A 24,474-nucleotide genomic window follows, 5' to 3' on the forward strand; every position below is an offset into this window, starting at 1 on the left:
TAAGGAAGAAGAATGTGTCCAGTGTATCTTATTCTCCTGACTCCCTCCCTGCAAGCTGCTATGCTCTGCAGCCACTGGACTCTCCAGTCAGGCTTGTCTACATAATTCCCTTTCCTTCCAACTTCAGATAATCAGTATCTCCCCTTACCACTTTAAGTCTGGGATTGCAACATCTCTCACTGTGTTATTAGCTCCAATTATTGCATTAACTGTATATTACCCACACTCTGCCTAAACTTTTACAAAGAGACCCACTGTAATATACCCTTCTTGAGAAATTTTAATAATTTGAGTGTTCCAACTCTTTCTGATTGGAATCCTGATTTACACAACTTGAATCTTGAAGGATAAATAGGAGAGCAAAGAATTTCTCAGTGAAATATAAGAAGTATTGAGTAAATCTGAGACAACAGAAGGAGATAAAGGTAGAAACGATTTGTATTCATCTGTAAGGAGACTATCCTAAAGATAATAAAGAACTATTAAAATATTTTGTGTAAAGCTTTGATATAATCCTGTATTTTATTTTATTTAATATTTATTAAAAAATTATATTTATTTATTTTGAGAGAAAGAAAGACAGGACAGAGAATCCCGAGCAGTCTCTGCATTGTCAGCGCAAAACCTGACACAGGGCTCTATCCCGTGAGATCATGACCTGAGCCAAAATCAACAGTCAGTCACTTAAATGACTGAGCTACCCAGATGCCCCTAATCCTTGCATTTTAGAAAGATAGGGGCGCCTGGGTGGCTCAGTCGGTTAAGCCTCTGACTTCAGCTCACGTCATAATCTTGCGGTCCGTGAGTTCAAGCCCCGCGTCGGGCTCTTTGCTGACCGCTCAGAACCTAGAGCCTGTTTCGGATTCTGTGTCTCTCTCTCTCTCTGACCCTCCCCCATTCATGCTCTGTCTCTCTCTGTCTCAAAAAACAAATAAACGTTAAAAAATTTAGATGACCTGGGCATCACTTAGGAAAGAGTTTTGGAAGGAAATGGGAGCAGTTAGCAACCTGAAGTAATAAGCCAGACAAGAGAAATTGAGGGTTAACAGATTCCTTAACAAGGGTGGTGGCAACAGGGAGATGGAGAGGAAGAGACCCGGGAGAACAGGGAGGTCATATGAAGTATGAAAAAGGAAGATGACTCCCGGCTGTCTGATTTTAGTAACTCAGTGGATAGAGGTACGATTTATTTTTATTTATTTTTTTATTTTTGAGAGAAAGAGAGAGAGAGAGAGTGAGAGTGTGAGTGGGGTAGTGTCAGAGAGAGAGGGAGACACAGAATGCGAAGCAGGCTCCAGGCTCTAAGCTTTCAGCACAGAGCCCGATGCAGGGCTCAAACTCACTAACTATGAGATCATGATCTGAGCCGAAGTCAGGCACTTAACTGAGTGAGCCACCCAGGCACCCTAGAGGTATAATTAACTGGGGGAGTGGTTAGAATGGCATCTGAAGTGAAGATTCATGAGGCTATTTGAAAATAAGAAGTTAAGAGTAGCATTTAGGTTAGGATATGAGAGGCAAATTAATGTGTTAAATATTTTGGCTGGATATACTATAATGCAGCCATATAAAGATTTGAAGAGGGATTAGTGGTTCATTTGGATCAGTAAGCTTTTCTGTAATAGAGCACGAAGGGCATCATATATCAATAAGAGTTCAGAGAATAGCAAATAAGAAAGAAGCTAAGATGTACAAAACTTTATGGAAATTCAAGCATATCATAATCAGAGAGAATCTTGACTAGGTTCACTCGGGATGTTCTTAGAGATACTGAAACCCTAATTTACCTAGTGTTTGTGACACTATACCAAGAGTTCACCAACATCAAAAACAATTATGGCTTAACAGTATTTTCAATCATGGTTAATAACAGTCACATGTAAAAATAGGAAAAAGAACAAGAATAGCACACACTTGAGTTTTATGAGATATCTGAAATTATTTTAAGTGTTTTTAGACTTAATTCTTTAATTCTGGTAACAATTAATATCAACTCCATTTTGTCAGTGGAGAAATTGAGGCTCACACAGGCTCAAGGTCATACAGAAAATTCATATAGAACCTACAGAGTCAGACTATAGAGGCATAAATTGCATGGGGTGTAACTCTGTGAAGTGTTGTTAATACTAAACATAAACTTTGTAGGATATTGTACTTACTGGGTTACAAAAGCATATCATTCCCTTGGAAAGAAATTCCCCATTGTTTTGTTTAATTATAGCATTTAGGAATATCAAAATATTTTGTTACCTTGTTTAGTTTTGTTACCTTGTTTAGTTTTGCTTTGATGCATTATAAGATAAATTAAGTGAAAGGATAAAGTTGTCTTTCTTTTTTACTACTGTAGTATCTGCAGTGATAAGAATGGTGTCAGGCACAAACCAGGAATGTGTGTGTGTGTGTGTGTGTGTGTGTGTGTGTGTGTGTGTGTGTGTGTTTGCGTGTGTGTGTGTACAGACAATATATGTATACTCAGATATGAAGTGGCTGTTCATTCATTTATTAGTCATCATGTGATTTTTGTGGTAGTGATATGACCTCTCTTACCTTAGATTGTTCTTCCTTAAAAAGGGATATTATAATAACCATCCTTCATGATTTCTTTTCATTCCTTCCTACGAAACCTTTCCAGCAAATCTTCATGGCCACTACTGTTAATGTTTTTCCAGTTTTAAGTTCATTCTACCTAGTCCTCAAATTAGTCAATGATATGTATATGATTATTTTCATAAATCTGTTACATCTAGCCATAATCTTGTGTGTGTGAATTATGATGTAAATGCGGTTCAAAAATAAAGCTCAAATATCTTTAGGTACTAAATTAAGAAGAAATTATTGTTAAACTTTTACAGTCAGTACCAAAAACCCCAACTTGATGTGGATTACAAAACAGGTGCATAGTTTCAGAAACTGTACTTCTTTTTCTACTTATATTAAATTTGACTTTTAATTTCTAAAATGCTACCCTTGAGACAGATCAATATAAAATGTAGAAACTCTTCAGTGGTCCCACAAGTTTGGGTTTCAGGATAAAATATTATTAAATATACTTAAAACATTCCCATGATACTTTGTCTCATAGAGATGAAGCTCATTTGTTTCAAGTGGAATATATTTCATATCTTGTAGATGCTACACTAACCAGAGCAGGATACCTAAACTGCATGTCTCCCTGGCATCTCACTCTGTATCCCAGCCTCAGCTGTGCATCCATATACTATTGTTTCTGACACAACAAACTCTGTACTCTGTTTGCTTGCTTCACTACATAAGTTGGAGATTATTTGTCACTTGCGTGAATGATAGAGGAGTTTTTTGGGTTCCTTTTGGGCCTAAATGGCAGGGCACCTGTGGTAGGGGTGCCTGGGTGGCTCAGTCAGTTGGGCGACTGGCTTCAGCTCAGGTCATGATCTCGCAGTTTGTGAGGTCGAGCCCCCATTGGGCTCTGTGCTGACAGCTCAGAGCCTGGAGCCTGTTTCGGATTCTGTGTCTCCCTCTCTCTGCCCCTCCCCTGCTAGCATTCTGTCTCTCTCTATTTCAAAAATAAATAAACATAAAAAAAAAATTAAAAGGCAGGGTGCCTGTGGTATGTTTATGTCACCTCAAAGCAGCAATAGCATAAATTGGCAGTTTGCTTAATGTAAAATGCAAATTTCTCAAGGGCAAGGCATCATTCTGCATAGTAATCATCATGATGCCTATAAAAATTCTAAAATAATTCAAAGGCTTATTTTATTTTACGTTTAGTCCTTTTTTTTCCCCAAGCATTCAAGGGACAAATAAACTCTGGATGGAGCTTTGCTATAACCATCTGCCTAAGAGGAGAAAACTGCAAAATGTTGATTTCCCACTGAAACTTGAGAAGGGTTAAACGTGACTTTGCCAAATATCAACTGGCTCGATTGGTAACATTTATAAGCCAAAATTTCATTATTTAGAATTTTAAAAACTAAAATAATTTCCAAGGTTTTATTTATTTTTGATTTTAATTTTTTTTAATGTTTATTATTTTTAAGACAGACAGAGAGAGAGAGAGAGAGAGAGGGAGAATGAATGGGGGAGGGGCAGAGAAAGAGGGAGACAGAATCCAAATCAGGATCCACACTCTGAGCTGTCAGCAAAGCCTGACTGGGGGCTCAAACCCACAAATCATGAGACCATGATCTGAGCTGAAGTCAGACCCTTAACTGACTGAGCCACATAGGTACCCTATTTCCAAGGTTTTAAACAATTAGACATTTTATCTTCTCTGCATATACTTACAGCTTTATATTAATTTTTGTCTGTGTCATAATCAACAACTTTAGATTATAAACTACCCAATGGAAGAGGCCATACTGTCCTTTTTTTATCAACATATTAAAAAAAATAAGGCTTTAATACTTTTGGTGATGTAATAAAAGAAGCTACTTTGCCTTTAAGATTCATACAGCATTCTCTACCCTGAAAATCACTAGTTCAAATGTTTTGCTCAGTTGAAGGAACCATCTCCCAAATTTAATGAAGTTCTATTCACTTACTATTATACTTTGTTATAGAACAATCAGGTATCTTTAAAGAGGTAAATTTGCCTCAACAATAGATTATTTCTATATTCTCTCCTTTGGAATTCCATTTTCTAGCATTTATAATGGGTATATAACTTTTATGAATGCTCTATTCAAGTGATTTATTCTAGTATGTGTAAGATAATAAACAAAGATAGTGCAATAAGTATTTACACCAGATGTTAAGATTTTTAATGATTTTTTTGGTTAACAGTTTTAAAATTTAAGACTAAATGACATAAATAGGCTGGTACAATATTTTTATCCTATTGATATTCAGGAGTGGCATGGCATTAACTAACTTGTGAACCTCTCCCCCTCTCTCTCTCCTCTTTTTGAAATAATTTTTTAATTTTTTTTTTAGTGTTTATTTATTCTTGAGAGAGAGAAAGACAGAGACAGAGTGTGAGTGGATGAGGGTCAGAGAGAGAGAGGGAGACACAGAATCTGAAGCAGGCTCCAGACTGAGCTGTCAGCACAGAGCCTGACACGGGGCTTGAGCTCACAAACTATGAGATCATGACTTGAGCTGAAGTCGGACGCTTAATCGACCGAGCCACCCAGGTGCCCCTCTCTCTCCTCTTTTTGGGGTGAACGTCCCTCAGAAACTTTGACTAGATTTTCAGTCAAAGAATAATAATAAAACTAGTGGAAAATCCACTGTCTTACTGTTAAGACAGGAGCTCCTTTAAGAACAGACAAAGGCTAGCCTTCACAGGGGAATGATGGAGATACTCAGAATTTTTAACACAGCATAAAATAGCAGTTCAAAGCACAGACTGTGGAGGCAGGCTGCCTGGGTTGCAGTCCACAGTGTGATCTTGCAAAAGCTATATATCTTCTTGTCCCTTTGCTTCTGCATCTATAAAATGGGAATAATAATTAGATCTATTCTATACAAGTGTTATCATTCTTAGAACAATGTGTAACTGGTTAGAATGGTGGCATACGGTTTGCATTATATGTCAGCTTGATCTTTACAAAATGGATAAAATGACCGAAATTTTAATTCAGCCAATAGTTTATAAAAAGCACTGCTATAGGAACACGGTCATTTGACTCGCATATAACAAGTGTTTTGTTGTTGTTGACTAGACATTCATCTAAACACCAAAAAGCAAGTATGACTTCTGTCTTAAACTCACATTCTAAAAATGATCAGATAACTACCATTGATTTGCCACTGAAATCAAAACAAAACAAAACATTTTCCTGACACTATTATACAAAAACAGGACTACAGCTTAGTTTATTTTCAAGCTCAGATGATATCTTTCAAAGTAAATGCTCCAGTCAAACAAACAATAGCAACATCTGCTCATATTGATGAAAATTTTAGGACCAGTTGAGAGCCTTTATTAATTTTCAGTTGGAGAGCAGATCATACAGTAGAGGAAAAACACAGTCATAACATGCATTTGCATATTAATAAGACATTACAAAATCCTAATTGAGAAAAGATAATATTAAAAAGTTTAAAAAAATGATCTTGTATAGCCATCGAATGACATACACGGAGGCCTTCTCAATCATTTCTTAATCTTGGCCCCCAACAGCTGAAAATAACAAATCAGCAAAAATAAGTTAGTGCTCAACGGACAACACGCATTCAGTGGCTCTCTAGTAAGTGCTTTCAAAACAGAACTCGTTTGTAGTGAAAATATCAGAAAATGTCAGAGCGGATTGCAAACAAGCAGCACACACCTCACAGGAGGCTGTTTCTATTGTTCAGGAATATTAAAAGCAGTTGTTTTAAGACTTCACCGAACATCTTCACTAGTGCGTAGTTGAATGAAATCTATCTGCACATCATTATCTAACTAGGTCAAGTAAGTACAAAAAGATAATCATTTAAAATTGATGCAAACCACCTAAATAACTTCTTGGTTTATTAAAGTAAATACGTCACTTGAGTGTATGATTGCAGAGCAAATTCCCTTAGCTATTATTTTTTTTTCTATCATAACAATAAAAAAGCTGAATTAGATTTTATTTTCAGAGAGAGAGAGAACATGGTGAAACTCTGTAAAGGGTAATTTAATAGACAAGTTTCAATATGCCAAACAGAGAGGGCCAACGGGGCATGCATTTCTATCTTTATTTTAAAGCAAAGCAATAACACGGTACTGCCTCTTATAGCCACTGGGTAGAATTTGTGAAGAACCCTCTACTGCCATACTTCCTTCATTTAGTTCCAGAAAAAAAGATATTCCTAATTGGATATTATCATCCTAAGCCGCTCCAGGTTGCTAAAAGTATCAACTTTTAATTTTTATTGAAATGCCTTTACTTCTATAGTTTTGAGTATCGGCATAAAGGAAATTAAATGTTCATTGTGCTCATAAAATTGAGCATAGCATTATTGTGAAGACACCACATAAATTCAATAGAAATCCAAAAAGAAAAGTTTTTAAATATGATTTTGGCAAGCAGTAAGTTTTCTTAAAAGAGCCTTCAAGGAGTGATAGTCATTACCTTACTAAATTCACCGCCTTCCAAGGTCAGGCCATTAGCACTGTAGACTCACAGAAAACTAGGCACCATTCCATCACCCAAATTCTCAGTGTGATAGAAAGCCCTCATGCAAATTTATTAATTTCCAGTGAGATTCCTATCTCTTTCACTTATATTGGAATATAGCCTTTTTTCAAACTAGGTATAATTGGCATATAGTGTTATATTGACTAACTTATTTTCCAAACAATTTGTTCACCTAACTAACTTATTCTTCCTCTTCAGTAGACTGATTTGGAAGCCAACTAAAACCAGAAGATTGCTTGGAGAACCCAAATCATAATGAGGGAGTTAGATGACCCACATTTTCAAAAGCTGCAGCCTGAGAATTCCTTATATAGTATCTCCACCAAAACCCATGGCCTTTCCAATGACATTTATGTACTGGAAGGCACCTTTGCCTTAGAAAGTGGATGGCTGGGAGATGTGTTAGGATGCTCATGCATTACTCATGTACTAGGTGCTAAATTAAAATGTTATTTTACTCACCTGAAAATAAAGAATGCACATTCTCCTTCAGTTGTTACATGAAGTATACAGATTACGTTTCCATTTACCTAAACTTTCTTTAACCCTTAGTTTGAACAACTTGCTCCATCATTACAGGAGGTCAAGAACTAAACTGAAATAAAAGCTTTTACACTGTATTTCTACAGGTAACACTTTGGCTTGGCTTTTTCTTTATTTAAAGGGGAATGTTCTCAAAGGCTTTCTTCACCTGGGTATAGACTGACTTTGTATTGGTGCAGGGTAAATAGGATACAACTGATACTTGTATCCAGTTCATTAAAACACACACACACACACACACACACACACACACACACACACACTGAACAACAGTCCTAAGTCAGCAGTCATGGACTAATTATCACATATATGTATATACTTCAAAAAATTTTTCTTAATGTATAATGAAGTACTTGCAAAAGGTATATATGAGATCATTGAAGTGTGCTAAAAATGCACTTACACATCAATGTATCGTCCCATGAGATTTTGAAGTTGTTACAGAAAATAGAATCCATTGAAATCTTTATCTCAATTTATAACAATAGTGAGATAATTAAAGGACGTAGTATATTTTTCCCAAAGTGCACTCTCAAAATATATAGCTCAAATTTAATCTTGAGCAATTTAATTAATCGGGTTATTTATTTGTTATACAGAACATTATGGGACTCATCTTTCCTACTTAAACAGTATGAATTAGACTAAGGTAAAACTAATGAATTAATCAAAGATAAAAGTGGACATTATGGAACATAGCACAAAGCTGTATAGTTTCTTAAACTCGAAATAAAGCTCAAAACCATTTCTGAGAAGCAATGTTATCAAAATGATTGAAAAGGCACTTGGGAAAAAAACAAACCCATTCATCAGGAATAAAAAGATATCAGATCATGTTACACAGCAACCACTGCTATTTTAGTCATTTCAAAGTAGCTTCAAACAAGACAAAGCTCCAAACAGTGAGGAGGATAATGTGAAAACATGAGAAAGACAGACAGAGAGAGACAAAGAAAGAGAGATGGAAAGAGACTGAGAGAGAGAGAGAGAAAGAGAGAGAAGGAGAGAAGCTAGAATGTGCCAGAGAAAGCAATGGGAATGGTTGGTCGAAGATTTGCCTCCTCCACAAGAGATGCAGATTTCCCAATGACTCCTGGTAGGTCCAGGTCAACCTGAACCCATGAAGAGCAAAACTGTCTGCTTAACTGAGAAGTGAACCATATGAAAGGAAAAGTTAGTTAGCATTCAACTAATAGGTGCCACAACTTGAGCACTCCCAATTGAGTACTTTTAAAAAGTAAGCTTTCAACTCATTTAAATATGCTGGAAGTTGAGCACCAGTTGAGCGCTTTCACAGCACGCTGAGTCCTGATTGAGCTATTTCGAAGCACATCAAGCACTTTTCTGTGTGAATTCTTAGCCAAATTTCCATACCCCCAGCCCTCCCTCTGCCTACACAGCTGCTAATCAAGAGGTGCCTTCCCTGTATGAAATTCCTTTGCCAATTACAATTCAGTTTCAGCCTTTCATCTTTTATGTTTTAAGAGAATTAAGAAATAATAATAATTAGTGAATATATGTCAGGTTGAAGTTCATTCCTTCTAAAGAGGTATCAGTGAAGCCAATTTCATCCCTCAAGGGCTCAAGTTAAATTTTGGAAATTCGTGTTCATGCTGAGAGCTGTGAGGCTGTGCCCAAACTTAGCCCTGGACACCACAAAGGATTTTCAATGGTTTATTTCTCCAGGTGCTTAAAATCAGCCAGGATGTGCAGGAATCTGAGAGTGGTTCAATTCCCTAGTTCTTCACAATTGTGTCAAAATTCTCATCTGGGCAGGCTCTCATAAATAAAACAGAAAATGTTATCATGATATGTAAGGCGATCCTTTTTTTTTTAACCCCTATACTTTTTGCACAAATAAAATAAAAGAAACCATTAAACACTTACTGAGCATCAGTCACATGTAGGTGTTATGTCAAATACTGACGAGAATATAAAATTTATAATAGTCACTGACCTCAAGGAGTTTATCATTTTATTAAGAGAAATAGCACAACATCCAATCTATATTTTGATAATGTACTTTCTACTAAAATTTAACCTTCTACTCTAATTTACCCTTTCCTTAGGCCTGATATTTATTTATTTTTAAAGTTTATTTATTTATTTTGAGAGAGAGAGAGAGAGAGAGAGAGAGAGCACAAGCAGGGGAGGGGCAAAGAGAGAAGGAGAGAGACAGAATCCCAAACAGGTTCCACGCTCTGCCCTGAGCCCAACACTGGGCTGGACCTCAAGACCATGAGATCATGACCTGAGCCAAAATCAAGAGTGGGATGCTTAACTGACAGACACCCAGATGCAGTTACTTACACTATATTTTACTATTTTGTATAGAGTTGGAAGGGGAAAAGGCTGCAATTAGATAAGAAGGAACATGTTTGGTATATCCTGGTATATATAACATAGTTCTTTATTTAAATCAGTTATAGGATGTCTAAAACCCTCAAAATCAAGTAGTTAGAATTATGAGTCTTTGGGGAAATTTTCACCTCTAAAGTTTATAGTTTATTTAGAGCCGTCTATTACAACATATTAGGTTGCATATGTTGTAGTATTTAAAGTTGAATAAATGATGACCCTGATCCCATGAAGCTTAGAGTCCAATAAAGGATAACAATAATAATGAGAATGCTGGTAATGTATTTAAAAGATCCAAAATTCACAAAGATATGTGTCCATTAAACAATGCTAGAAAAACAACCTGAATTAGTCTGTAATTTAAAGTGCCATTTTGTTTGTTTCTCTATTTTTGTTTCTCCTGTTATTATTGGAATTCTCTTTTAGAGTGAAACAATATAAAGTGATTATTGTATTCAGAATGTGTTGGCATTTTAAGGAGCAATTTTGTTTTGTAATGGGGTCCCAGCATGGTTTAAATCCAGCTATCTCAGCTACTCATTGTATGTGTGAGAGGTTGTCTGGCAAGGTGGGAACACAGTAGTCTGCTTGCTTAAGCTGCGTAGTTATGAGGGAATATATCTGGACTTCTGGGGAATGACAGCGAGATGCCCTGGTTAGATCCACTCATTCTCTGGATGGATATGGTCCAGTCTTCAACTTCACTGGACATTGTATGAAATGGAACACCCCAAATTTGGTGTTTCTAATCTTTGGGTCTAATTGGAGGCATTACTATACATCCTGCTATGCTCTATGAGTGCCTAACACCACAGAGAAAGGAACTGCAATAAAAAAATACATAAAATAAATACCAGATCACTGGAATTTTTTCTATCAAGCTAAAGTAACAGAAGATACTACTATTTTTGACTCAAATAAGGACTCAGTGTCTGGGGAATAAGGTTTAGTGTTGGGATACTGGGACTGCTGTTGGGCTGGAGGAAACATCTTGCTCTGATAAGGAGATCCTGGACAATGATATTGGCAACAGCCTACCATGAGGATGATTAGTGAATTTTCCTAGTAGTGGCACCTGTGTCCAAGTTACAGTTCAAACAACTAGGTCATCCAACATAACAACCCTGCAAGCAGAATCCTTGTGGAAAGGTAAAAGAAAATGGCAGGTTTAGAAAGACACTAGAGGTCTTGCACTATCAGTTTAGAAAGCACCATTGTTCCAACACTTTAGTTAATGGGGATTGCCAGAAAATAACTCTTTTATTATTATTATTATTATTATTATTATTATTATTAATTTCCAACAACTAATGTGTCTCAGTCTAGTGGCTTGAGAAACATCTGTTATAGTTTGAAATGCAATAAGGCAGATGTGTTAGTTGTATTATTGTTACTTATGCTGAAAAGTTATTTATACTGTTAGGCAACATTTGTTATCAAATTTCTATACTCTCCTAATGGCAGTTATTCTGAGTTTCAGGCAAGGGATTTTTTAGATATAAATTCAAGTTCTAGAGCAATACTGGGCATTAGAACTTTCTGTGATGATGGAAATACTTTATTCATACTGTTTCTAGTGTTATCTGGGTGCTTGATAGAAATACAAAATCTAAAGCTCATACCTACAGAGTCAGAAATTGCATTTTAACAAATTCTCCAAATTAGTAGGCACACTGAAGTTTCAGAAGCAGTAGCCTGAACCTTACAATAAGTCACCTGAGGCGGTTTTTAAAAATATCAATGCCTGTGCTACACCCTATAAATTGTGATTTAAGGTTCTGGAATGGGGTCTAGGTAAAGGTATGTTTGAAAATTTCCATAGATAGATCCAGATATCCACTGATACAAAAGTTTCATGCATTTGGGGGCACATGCATAGCTCAGTTGGTTAAGCATCTGGCTTTTGATTTTGGCTCAGGTCATGATCTCACAGTTGGTGAGATTGAGCCCCTCATCAGGCTCTGTGCTGACATCACGGAGCCTGCTTGGAATTCTCTCTCTCCCTTTTTCTCTGCCCCTCCCTGCATGCACTCCCTCTCACTCTGTCTCAAAATAAATAAATAAACCTTAAAAAATGTTTCATGCATTTCACACTACATAACAATGGAAAAACAGCCCTTCAGTAATATGCATGGTTTTAATAGTACTTCAATAATCCAAAAATGTAATTAACATCATCTATATGGAAGTGCAAAATTATATGTTTTGTACTACTCCCTGATCACATATTTCTTAGTCAATAGGAATTTGAGTACCTACAAGATACAAATATTACTGAGAATTGCAGAGATATACCCAGACACAGCATTTCTCAAATTTTATTTGGATTTATAGCAATAATAGTAACTTTTTCTCAATTTAAGCAGTTCTATTAAAAAAAAAAAACAATTAATTTCCAGGGAGTAAAGTGAACCTAACTTCAAGGAATCAGTGTATTTGGAATTTGGTGAAATATTTTAAAAAATCAGTGTATTTAAAAATTTAATATACATTTCCAGCCTGGAGCCTGTTTCCGATTCTGTGTCTCCCTCTCTCTCTGCCCTTCCCCCATTCATGCTCTGTCTCTCTCTGTCCCAAAAATAAATAAACGTTGAAAAAAAAAATTAAAAAAAAAAAAATTTTAATATACATTTCCAAAATGCTAGATTGATGGGTATGTTTTATGGTTTTAGTTTGCTTTCAAATCAATTCATCTTGAAATTTAGCTTGAAATAAGCTTTACTCATCAAAATCTGAGTCTCTTGAAATTGTGATTCTATATCCACCAAACGTTTGTGAAATTTTTGTTTGTAGCTATAGTATGGAGCTCAGTCCAGGTACACCAAGAAGGTATTTGAATCATCTGAAAATTTATTCCAGACATCTCAGCAAAAGTAAACTCGTATTGTTACAAATATAGTCAGCCCCATGGCTCTTCTGCATCCCAGGTTTCCCAGGTCTTATGTACGGATCCTCTTCAGCTCTGTTCTGCAAACTTAGCAATGGGGTCATCATTACTGCCATCTGTTTCCTCCATAAGTCCTATCTGAAGTTGACTACTTGAACCTTTTAGATTAAATCACATTATCCTTTGTTTTGCAAGTTCACATACAGCATATCGAGTGGTCTTGTCACAACAGTAATTAAGTATTATCCTGTGAGTCACTGGAGTTTAACCATCTCTTTAATCCCCCTAATCCCTTTATATGATAATCCATTTCTGAATTCTTGATATTTGAATATGCATATTCAGTCATTATTCAAAATATAATATTCAATATATATTATTTTATGTATAATATATATGTAAAAAATGACTATTATAAGCACACACACTAAATCTATTTAGTCTGAATAGCCTGCCTATGCTTGACCCAATACAGCCTTAACGTTCCATTCAGCTTGACTCAGCTTTAGACAGTTTTCTTTCTGATTCTAGGACTTTGACTTCCCTTTTCTGAGAGCATTTACTTTAGGACACTTGCAATTATAAATTAAATCTTATCCCAGCCTCTTGTAGTTTTACAACCCAGAAATGTCTTTTCCAAGGACCTGGGGGCCATCTCTTTGAGATGTCTTAATCAAAGGAAATATAGCCTCTATCTCCAGGTCTCTGTTGGAGAACCTAACTTTGGTAAACACAAATTACCAACACAGATAGCCTAATCACATTGACTAACTTCCACAATAATGTCTTTAGTATTCTTTCACTAGCTTATGCCACTGAAAATTCTTTTTAAAAAATGTTTAACAAGGGGTACCTAGGTGGCTCAGTCAGTTGGGTGTCTTACTCTTGATTTTGGATCAAGTCGTGATCTCATGGTTCTTGGGACCAAGCCCTGAATCAGGCTTTGCACTGACAGCGTGGAGCCTACTTGGGATTCTCTCTCTCCCTCTCTCTCTGCCCCTCCCATGCTTGCATGCTCTCTAAACAAACAAACAAACAAACAAGCAAACTTAAAAAAAAAAACGTTTTAACAAGAGTTAAGCATACCAACAAATTCTTTGTCACGAATAGAAAGTTAAGATGATTTTTTTACACCTACTGTGTACCTGGAGAGGTGGTATGGCATAGCACACTTGTTAAGGATGGTCTAAAGTTGGCTTTGCTATTACTTGCTCTACGATCTGGGGCTAGTTTCATCTCTTTGTGTCTCATTTTCTTTCTTTCTTCCTTCCTTTCTTTCTTTCTTTCTTTCTTTCTTTCTTTCTCTCTTTCTTTCTTTGTTTCTTTCTTTGTTTGTTTGTTTCTTTCTTTCTCTTTTGTAAAATGGGGCCCAATGCAGAAGCTACCTCATAGATTTGGTGTGATGTAATGTGTTAATATGTAAAACACACCCAAAGCAGTGTCTGGCACATAAGAAAAACTCAGTAAATGTTAATTTTTGCCTATGGCAACGACTTTACCATGCTTGGAATCAAGTCAGATTTCTTGCCACTATTTACTTATTTCTTATCAGTTTATGTATACAATTAATTTTGTTTGGCTTTTTATGTGTTTTGTGCTAAAATTCTTAGGCAGATTGACTTGCCTTTCAGATGGCATGTTTAAAGACTACATTGCAAACTTACTAGTTGTGAAGGCTAGAGAGCTATTACTTGGGAACCAATTATACTCTCCCAAAAAGAATTCATGATGGACATTGTTGGAAAATAGTAAAACAACTTGGGAAATATTGACTAGTTTAACAAAAATAAAATAAAATGCAAATAATCCTTAAAATCTAAGCAAATAATTGCGTATACAACATTCCTTCAATGAAGAATGAAGATACCCATCTCATTGGATTTTTTAAGGCATATACAAGATAACTTACAGAGTGATTAGCATAGTGTCAGACCCCTGGAAAAAGTCCAATAAATGTTGAGTATCTTATTACAGGAAAAGTGAAATAAAGTTGTCATATGCCAGCAATAAAAATTCCATAAGAACAAATTTTAGTGTTTCAAACATCGAATAGTTCTATATCAGTGATTATCAACCAGGGATGGTTTTAATTCCCTATGGCTATCATCACAGTTAATGGGAACTTTTGGCAACGTCTTTTCTTTTTTTTTGTGGATTGTCATGATTGTGTCTACTGGTCTATCCAGTAGAGGTGGGATGCTGCTAAATAATGCAAAGGACAGCTTCCCACAGTAAAGAATTATCTGTTCCAAACTATCAATAGTGCCAAGGCTGAGAAATTTGCTTCTAGGTAAACACATTTTTATTTATTTTTGAAGTATGAATCCAGTTAATATTCTCCCTTTTAACTTCTAGCCCAGACCTATTATGTAGGTATAAACAAAATATAGGGAATGTTGAGTATATTTTTTCCTGAAACTTGGTAGCTCATGTTAGGATATTGGTTTCTAACTGGATCAGTTAGAAACGAAATCAACTGATTTCCAGCATCTCTTGTGTTGTCTGCATTATGGTCCCCATAGGCAGCTTGATTCTTCTACAGCTGTTGGTTGGCTAGCCCCCCTCCTTGGATAAACCATTTTTTTTACTTCATTTGTTTTTCTGCCTCTGCATCCAGTCTACTACAGAAGACAAATTAGAATCCATTGATTCTACTATACATGTATTCTTTCCAAATACAATTGAGCTCTCCTCGTTACCTTCAAATTCTCTGTATTTTAATCCTTTCCTACTTCTTCAGCTTCTTTCCTGTTCAAATATAACCTATGAATAAAACTGATCCTACTTTGTTTCATTGATTCTATATTGATGTTTTTCTATATCTTGTATCTTCAATTTCTCCCTTCCCTCCTGATCTCCCTTACCTCCATGAAATAGTCTTAGAAAAAAATCTTCCTTGAAATAGGTTTCTTCCTAAGGTTCAGTTACTATTTGATCATCTTGTTTACTTCTAAACATGAAAAAGCTGTGGATTCTTACTCTGCTTATTTGCTAAGAATTCCTTCACTCTTTATTTCCTTACAATCTCACCCCCGCACACACACAATTTATTTTAATAAGAATATTTTTTCACTGTTTTATTTTTAATTTTTTTAAAAATGTTTATTTATTTTTGAGAGAGAGAGAGAGACAGAGAGAGCAGGAGAGGAGCAGAGAGAGAGGGAGACACAGAATCCGAAGTAGGCTCCAGGCTCCTTGCTGTCAGTACAAAGCCAATGAGGGGCTCGAACGCATGAACCAAGAGATGATGACCCTGAGCCAAAGTTGGGGCTTAGCCGACTGAGCCACCCAGGTTCCCAAAGAATATTTTTTCAAAGGTCACCAGTGATCATCTTACTGGCAAACACAGCTTTTCTTTAGCACAGCTGGATTCTATTCACTCATTTCTACCAATGTAATGCAGGTCTCAATCTAGGTGTTCCAAAATAACATCAAATTTTTTACTGAAATTACATTGATCATATTATCACAAAACCTGTTTATCTTCTTATGTTCTTGATTTCAAAACATTAACTTCCTTGGGTTGTCTGGTGCCTCAGTCACTCGTGATCATGGCTTGTGAGTTCCAGCCCTCCATCAGTCTGTGTGCTGACAGGTCAGAGCCTGGAGCGTGCTTTGGATTCTGTGTTTCTGTCTCTCTCTGGCCTTCCCCCCTCACCCTCTGTCTCTCTCAAAAATAAATAAACATTAAAAAATAAACCCAAAAACAAAAAAAAAACCATGAACTTCCTTGAGACCCAGACTTGAAACATAGGATCCACCTCTGTTGCCCACATCTCAACCTCATTTCACATAGCCAATCATTCCCGAGGCTATTCATTCCAGCATCATTTTCATTTTCTTCTTTATCTGACTTACAATTCTGAACATGGTTAAATTTTTACTGAGTGTGAACATTAGTCTACACATTGTATTTATATTACCATATACAGTCTTCAAAAAACTCCATGATCTAGAACTACTCCATTTTATAGATGAGGAAAATCAAGCTGAATGATTTTAAGTAGCTTGGCCAGGGCCACACAGTCAGTTTGGCAAAAGCTGAATCCAAATTCCATGTTAATGCTGCCATTGTAGGTTTGACATTCAACGGTTTTCACCTACCTATCTGGTACCACCTTACCTCCTAACTTTGCATCCTATAATTCTACTTCAGATAGTCTGTGTCCCCTGTACCAACTTGCAGATTGTGAATTTCCATCTGAGTATCTTTATTCATGCTTCCCCTCATTCTTGGAAGGATGCCCTTCTGCTATTTGCTTTAAATCTAAATCCTAAATATAAGTTTCAAATATTGACTTAAATGTTGTGTCATCAAATAATATACATGTTTAAATAATTAATATTTGAAACTAATGGACCTACATATTCATATAATTTTACTGTTGGTGGACACATGTAAGTCTAATCTTTTAATCCTCATATGCTCAGAATCCTTGTATTCTATTAAAAATAGCGTTTTCTGGAAAAATCAAATGGACCTTCTTAAGTTTCTAGGTTCTACCTAAACAGTTTATTTCACTCCTATTTATCTATATTACAGTGAGAAAAAGTATAAATAGAATTGTAACCTAGGGTTATCAGCTAACATTTCAACAATGCTTCATGGGGTAGCTATACTTTAAAATCTAGTCTTCTACAAATCTAAAATATTGATTTTGTCAGTAAGCATTTAAGGAATTGATTAAGTTCTGGGAGACTGACTCATACTAACCTAGGTTGGCAAATAGATTTAGACTCCTGTGCTAACTAAGGTCCATTTGCCATGGCTGCCTCGAAGCTCAGGGCAGATTGTGATAATCTCTGTTTCAGTCTGGAAATAGAAAATAAAGGTACTTGTAGCATGTTGTGTCATGTATATACTAAGAAAATTTACTAGAAATTGGTAAATTAATTAAATTGTTAATTTATTAATTTGTAGCAAACATATCTCTCTATTGCTGAAAATACAGGGCCTTGCCAGTCTCCTAGCTTCAAAAGGTGATGCTGAAAATGGGAGAGCAGCAACAGGGAGGTGCATAATTTTGAAAACTACTTCACACAGACCAGGGTAAGGGCTGATAAATTATGCCTGGCATACTACAAAAAAATGCCTTTCTGTTGGTATGTCCTTGCCTTCCAGGTCTGATATATTTCTTCTCTAGGCAGTAATAGACAAGCACTGCTGAATTCTAATCTTCAAATTTATTATTAGGTCTATTCAAATAGTCCCTTTGTTTTTGTTTGTTTGTTTGTTTGTTTTTCTTTAAAAAATTTTTTTTTTCAACGTTTATTTATTTTTGGGACAGAGAGAGACAGAGCATGAACGGGGGAGGGGCAGAGAGAGAGGGAGACACAGAATCGGAAACAGGCTCCAGGCTCTGAGCCATCAGCCCAAAGCCTGATGCGGGGCTCGAACTCACAGACAGCGAGATCGTGACCTGGCTGAAGTCGGACGTTTAACCGACTGCGCCACCCAGCCGCCCCTGTTTGTTTGTTTTTCTATGGAACTTTGTGGCAGGAAAATCACTCTTGGATTCACTCAAATTCTAGATTTGTTTGACAAGACTATAGCAAGTTATGGTAAGAATTTCTTTTTTTTTTTTCTTTTTAAGATTTATTTATTATTGAGAGAGAGAGAACACAAGTGGGGAAGGGGAACCATCATCAGAAGAGAGCACTGTGCTGACAGCAGAGACCCCCGAATGGAGCTCGGACTCAGGAACCATGAGATCATCGCCTGAGCCAAAGTTGGACACTCAACTGACTAGTCCACACAGGTACCCCAAGAATTTCTTGAAATAGCTAAGATTTCTCAGTTGTCCCATAACAAATAAACACTTGGTTTACTTCTAGATATGGGTTATCTCATACAGTATCTGCAAGCTTTATGTGATCAAGTTTTAGAAAGAACTTTGTTTTCTTTTCTATTTCTTTCGGGGGTTGAAGGGAGTAACTTAACTTTTCTTTCTTGTGCCTTTAGTATTTTGTACATTTTGTGTTTACAATATTTTCCTTATTAGTCTGTATATTCCTTGGGGACTAGAATCACATATCATTCATAATTGTATTCCTAGCATCACTTTCCACATTGCCTTCACAGAATTGCTTTAAACATATTGTCTGAATAAATGAATAAATGAATAATGGATTAAAGAAGGGCTTCAATTGCCTTGTTTTAAAGATTGAAGCAATTGTGATTTTATACTTCAATTAAGAGTACAACCCTCACTAATGTTGATATTTTCTCATTTTATTTTGTTTCAATAGACAGAATAGAATAAAATGTCGAACCCATCTGAAAACCTAACAGAAAAAGAAAACTAGCAAATTAGATGTTGCAAAGGCAAAAATTGTTAAATGACTTTTAGACTGTTAGAGGAAGTTAGAATCCAACTGTTCACCAATATCTGTGTCCCAAGTCAGCGGTCACAGAAGAGAGGTGAGTTGGATCTGTCTTATTATGAGATTGAACTTATTGGAACCTAATTCCCTGCTGAGTTCCCTTCTTCAGGGGAAACTTCTGAGAGTTAAACAGAGTTCCAACCAGAAAAGCAAAGCCTGATGCTCTTTCAGGCCTCATTAACAGAAGCAAGAGCTGTCATACATGATTTTGGTCAAGTGGAAACTAAAACAAATTTGAGATTTTCTCATTAAAAGGAAAAAAAAAATCCTAAGCTGTGGCTTGACTGGTAACAGAGCTGCCTTTCAAGTTTAATACAATACTGAGCTAAAGCAAAAACTCAAGATTTGAGAGCTATTCAATAATAATTGATAAATGGGACACAAGAAAAATAAAGTCAGGAATTAAGTGATTCCTATCAGTAGTTTGGTTTGTTTTAGTCAAGTTAAATCAAAATTCTTTTTTCCCTTATAATTCCATGCCATTGTAAAAACCGTATCTATATGAATCAGTTCAGTTTTTGAGTGACAGGGCCATTAGCTGCTACTTGATGACCCATGACTATTGGGCCCTTGGAAAAAGTTAAAACTTTTATTATAAAATCCAGTATTATTAACTTTTGTTATCGTGGGAGCATAGAAAGGGTCTTATTCCAATGAAATCATCAAGATAGTCTTTTATTTTCTCCTAAAGTCATTTGCTTCATGTTAAAGAGAAAAAAAAATACGATAAATATACAAGATGCTGTACAAGAATAATAGCCATATGACTTTCAAATACCCCATTTTATTCACTGGTGATAGGAACTTCTAACATTCTTTTCAATTGGAGGGGTTTGGGATAGGCTCCTTTGAAATATGGTATTTGGGTAAGAAGATTATTTTGAGTTAAAAGCAATCAAAATCCAGGAGAGTCAGGGACAGCTGTTTACTCCCACCCTCCAACCACTACCTAAAAGAATTTAGATAGAGGACCTGCTCCAGGAAGTAAGCCATCACTACAGATAACTACATTATAATATGAACTAAGTATGATAGACATGGAAGAGCCCAGCAAGGCCTGTTTCATAGAAGTCCTCTATGTCCTATTGTTTCTGAATAGCTCAGTAAACCTTTGCCTACCAAAAATTTATTCTTCCTATGAACTGCACTTTTTTCCCTTGAAGTCTCAGATCCCTACCGCCCTTCGCCTTAGTTCAGAATGACATATTACTTCATTTTGCCCGACTGTCTTTGGAATTTCATGTTTGTATGGATTTCCTATATGTTCAAAATTAAATTAGATTTTCTCCTATTAATCTGTCTCTTGCCAATTTGAATCTTCGTGCAGCTAGAAGGACCTTGGAGTACGTAAGAAATTCTTCCTCCCTAACATAATTCAGGCACCCTGGTCCTAAGGTAAAGTGAAAAGCAGATGCTATATGGAAAATAAATGTATCCCTACCCTACAATCCACCATGTAAAACAATTGATTTAAGATGAACTTCAGATGAAAATGTAGATGATAAAAAAATATTTCTAAAAAAAATGAGTATGTCTTCATGACCTTAGAGTGGGAAGCTTTATTTAAAAACAAAACAAAAAGACAAAAACTGCTAGCTATAAAGAAAACAAATTAATAACCTGGACTACATTACAAATAAAATTTATGTTCATCAAAAATTTCTATTTATGGAATAAGAAGAGAAACAATGGAGAAGGTATTCAAATATATTCATTTGGCAAAGAACTCTTATCTCTAATATATATAAAACTTCTACATGTCATGAGGGAAAAAAAGGAAACTGACTTGAATGGGCACTCCATAAACAAAAATAGATCAAAAAAGTCAATAAATATACAAAAAAAAATTATCAGGAAAATGCAAATTAAAGACAAAATCTAAACCTAATACATTTCCATGAGGATAAATAAAATGAAGAGGGCAAAAAAAAAAGTGTTGGTAAGAAAGTGGAAAATTGAAATGCTTCCACTTGCTACTAAGAGAATTTGGAAAACTGTCTGTATCAGCTAGCTTTAATAAATCACATACCTTATGATGTCTCTTGAGCTAGCAATCCTATGCCTAAGTGTACACACAACAAAAACACATGCATAAAACCACTATTTGTAAAAGACAAAACTAGAAAAAAAAATCATCACCATAAGTTACACTAACGGTGGCATATTTATACAATGAAATACTTTGAAGCAATCAAAATGAATGAACTTTGCCTACGTATTTCAATGTGGATGAATGTCATAAATATAACATTGAACAACAGAAAACAGACAAAACAATATATACAGCATGATCCTATTCATACATAGTTTAAAATCAATCACGACTAGTTTACTGTGTTCAAAGTAAGGATAATGGTTATCTTTAAGGGGGTTATAACTCTGTGGTACACAGAAAGGGAACCTGAGAGTACCACTTATGTTCTGTTTCTTGACCTAAACACTGGTTGCATGGAAATTTGAGTTACACTTATGTGCACTATTCTTGTATATGTTAAATTTCAATACAAAGTTTAGTTTAAAAATGCATAGCAGCCATCTATGAACACAGTAGTATTAAAGAGATTTTCATTCAATGGATACATTTTAGGGAAAATTTTTTATAAGTTCCTTTTTCAAATATTATTACCAGTGTCATCTTAAAAAATGTACATTGCATAATGTCTTCAAATAATTTCTTTTTTGTTGAAATACTGAGTTATTTAAACAGCTATTAAATAACCATCACAGTAATTTCATTATTCAGAGTACTCTTTTGATGACTGAGAACTTTGCTATATCCATTGAGAAAGATATCTTCACTTGTTTCCTAAACCCTCCTAAAGGCTTATTTGTGGCAAACTGCTTATATACTTGAGGTAAGTAACTTTGCCTCTAAGTTATTTGACAAGATCAGAGTTCTCTGGGATATAATAAAATGAAATGAAAGCCATTTCATAAACTATGTTTAAGGAATAAGAGATAATACACTTTTCTCCTTGCAGAATAAAAGGATTTCATGTAACAGCAGGGTTCCTTTTTGAAATCTTGAAAAACTGCAAAAGGAAATGATGTTCATTACCATATAAGTAATAAAACTTCCTGCTTTCAAAGAACTGATTTTCTTATCAAACCTGAAAACTAAAGTCATGACCAAAAAGTTCTAATTTATATAGGATTGTTGTATACTTTCTAGAAAGGCTATTATCTTGTGTCGTTTCCAATGCAAATCTATCCTATATAAAAAAATTGTTTTTCAAAATATCATCCTAATCCATATTTAAATCAAACCATGTAAGCACTCTTGTTTCACCATATTAATTTCAAGGACGCTAGCAGGTACATTGTGGTAACAATTTTCTACCGGTATCACAGCAGGCTGATTTACTCAGCTGCACGTAACAGCAGTATTTTTCTTAAAGCTTTGAAACTCTTGAATGAGAGGTGGAGCGCTAACTGTAGACATGTAATGTATTAAATTTCTAAGACTTCAAAGGGAGCATAATTAACTCAGTGCCACATAATTGCTCCAGAGACAGAAAAAAAGATACAAACAGAATTGATATGCCCATTTTTCCCTTTAGCAATTAAATGACAATACTAAGTGAGCAATTTCTTTTTTAAAAAACTCATTCTTTTGACTTTTTAGTTAACATTTCCTTTGAATATTTCAACAACTTTCTATGCCCACTTAGAATGTATAGGAAGCCATAAAGGTGAGAGTTCTGCTATTCCCCCCTCTTTGGCTAGACTTTCTCTCCCTCTCTCTCTCTCTCTCTTAGGTGCTTACTGAACCTCTGCCCTCACCATAACCTTTACTCCCTCTATCTCTCCTTTTATCCCAATCCATCAGTTTCTTTCCAGTTTCATTTGCCTTTCTATCCGTCATCTAATCCTTGGTAAGTTATTTCTACAAATACTTCTCTTAGAATCTGACAATCTGTAGCCTTTGACCCAAAGACAACTTTGCTGTTTTCAAACTGTGAATGTCCCTTACCATCCATAATCAGCACTAGCTGCGAAGGTGTTAAACATTGCTGGAGGAAGTTACAGATCAATACTGATTGGTTCTGGAGAGGCCTTTAGTTTTTTCTTTTTTTTTCAATGTTTATTTATTTTTGAGAGAGAGAAAGATGGAATGCAAGCAGGGGAAGTGCAGAGAGAGAGGGAGACACAGAATCCTAAGCAGGCTCCAGGCTCTGAGCTGTCAGTACAGAGCCCTATGTAAGGCTCAAACTCACAGAAGGCAACATCATGACCTGAGCAGAACTCAGAGGCTCAACAGACTGAGTCACCCAGGCACCCCAAGGCCTTTAGTTTTTTCAACTATAAATTTGGAATTTGGACAAAATGGTGCACGCTGGACTTTCCAAATCTAAATGTCATGATATTATCTCCTAAAAATTGTAACAATGGTTCATAAAGTACCTTATGTTTGTTTAGTTTGAAACTCTAAAAACCTTAAAGAACATGCTGGAATTTGCAACTCAAAAAGGTTAAAGGGATCACATCCTAACCCCGAATAAAATATAAGGAGGTGAATAGGTATATAAACCAATAACCATGAGGCAAAAGGGAAAAGGCCACCAGAAAAGTGTTTTTTTTTTAATGTTTATTTATTTTTGAACTAGAGAGAGCATGAGCTAGGAAGGGTCAGAGAGAGGGAGACAGAGGATCTGGAGTGGGCTCTTCACTGACAGGAGAGAGCCTGATGTGGGGCTCAAACTCATAAATGCTATGTCATGACCTGAGCTGAAGTCAGATGCTTAACTGACTGAGTCACCCAGACTCCCCAGAAAAGTGTTTTTAAACAAATTACTGAAAAAAGAAAAGCAGACGAAGTAATGATATCTGATGAAATGTGGTAGAATGAGCCACAGACTAGTTATTGTTGTAAGACACAGCAGCAGAAAGCCCTCTCCACTGCTGAGCCCTAGAAATTTTGATACTTGACAAATGTCAAGCCAAATGGAGGGCGGGAGTGAGATGGGAGCTGAAAAGTATAAGAACAGAGTGAATTCTTATCATTCCCAGTGGTTATGTTCTATAAATTTCCTGAGAACATGGAATTAATAAATGTTGAATCACTGCTCCTAGGGGAAATACAAGGTTTGGTTCCTACAAGCCTCTGGTTTTATTTATGCTTCTATTTAAAGACATTTTATTGAATATTTATTGTAAATATGATTACTACATGTTGTATATATATTATTCTGTCCAATCCATTTGGGCTTCTGT

The 24,474-nt window shown here is 35.7% G+C and overlaps 1 protein-coding gene across 3 annotated transcripts in view; it reads right to left on the minus strand.

Annotated features, from left to right (window-relative positions):
* GRID2 (glutamate ionotropic receptor delta type subunit 2) overlaps nucleotides 1–24,474 on the minus strand; it is a 1,475,947-nt gene that overhangs the window by 663,804 nt on the left and 787,669 nt on the right. The gene's annotated exons all lie outside the window — the stretch shown is intronic.

The sequence above is a fragment of the Leopardus geoffroyi genome, chromosome B1 (assembly GCF_018350155.1).
Source record: "Leopardus geoffroyi isolate Oge1 chromosome B1, O.geoffroyi_Oge1_pat1.0, whole genome shotgun sequence".
NCBI classification, from domain to species: domain Eukaryota; kingdom Metazoa; phylum Chordata; class Mammalia; order Carnivora; family Felidae; genus Leopardus; species Leopardus geoffroyi.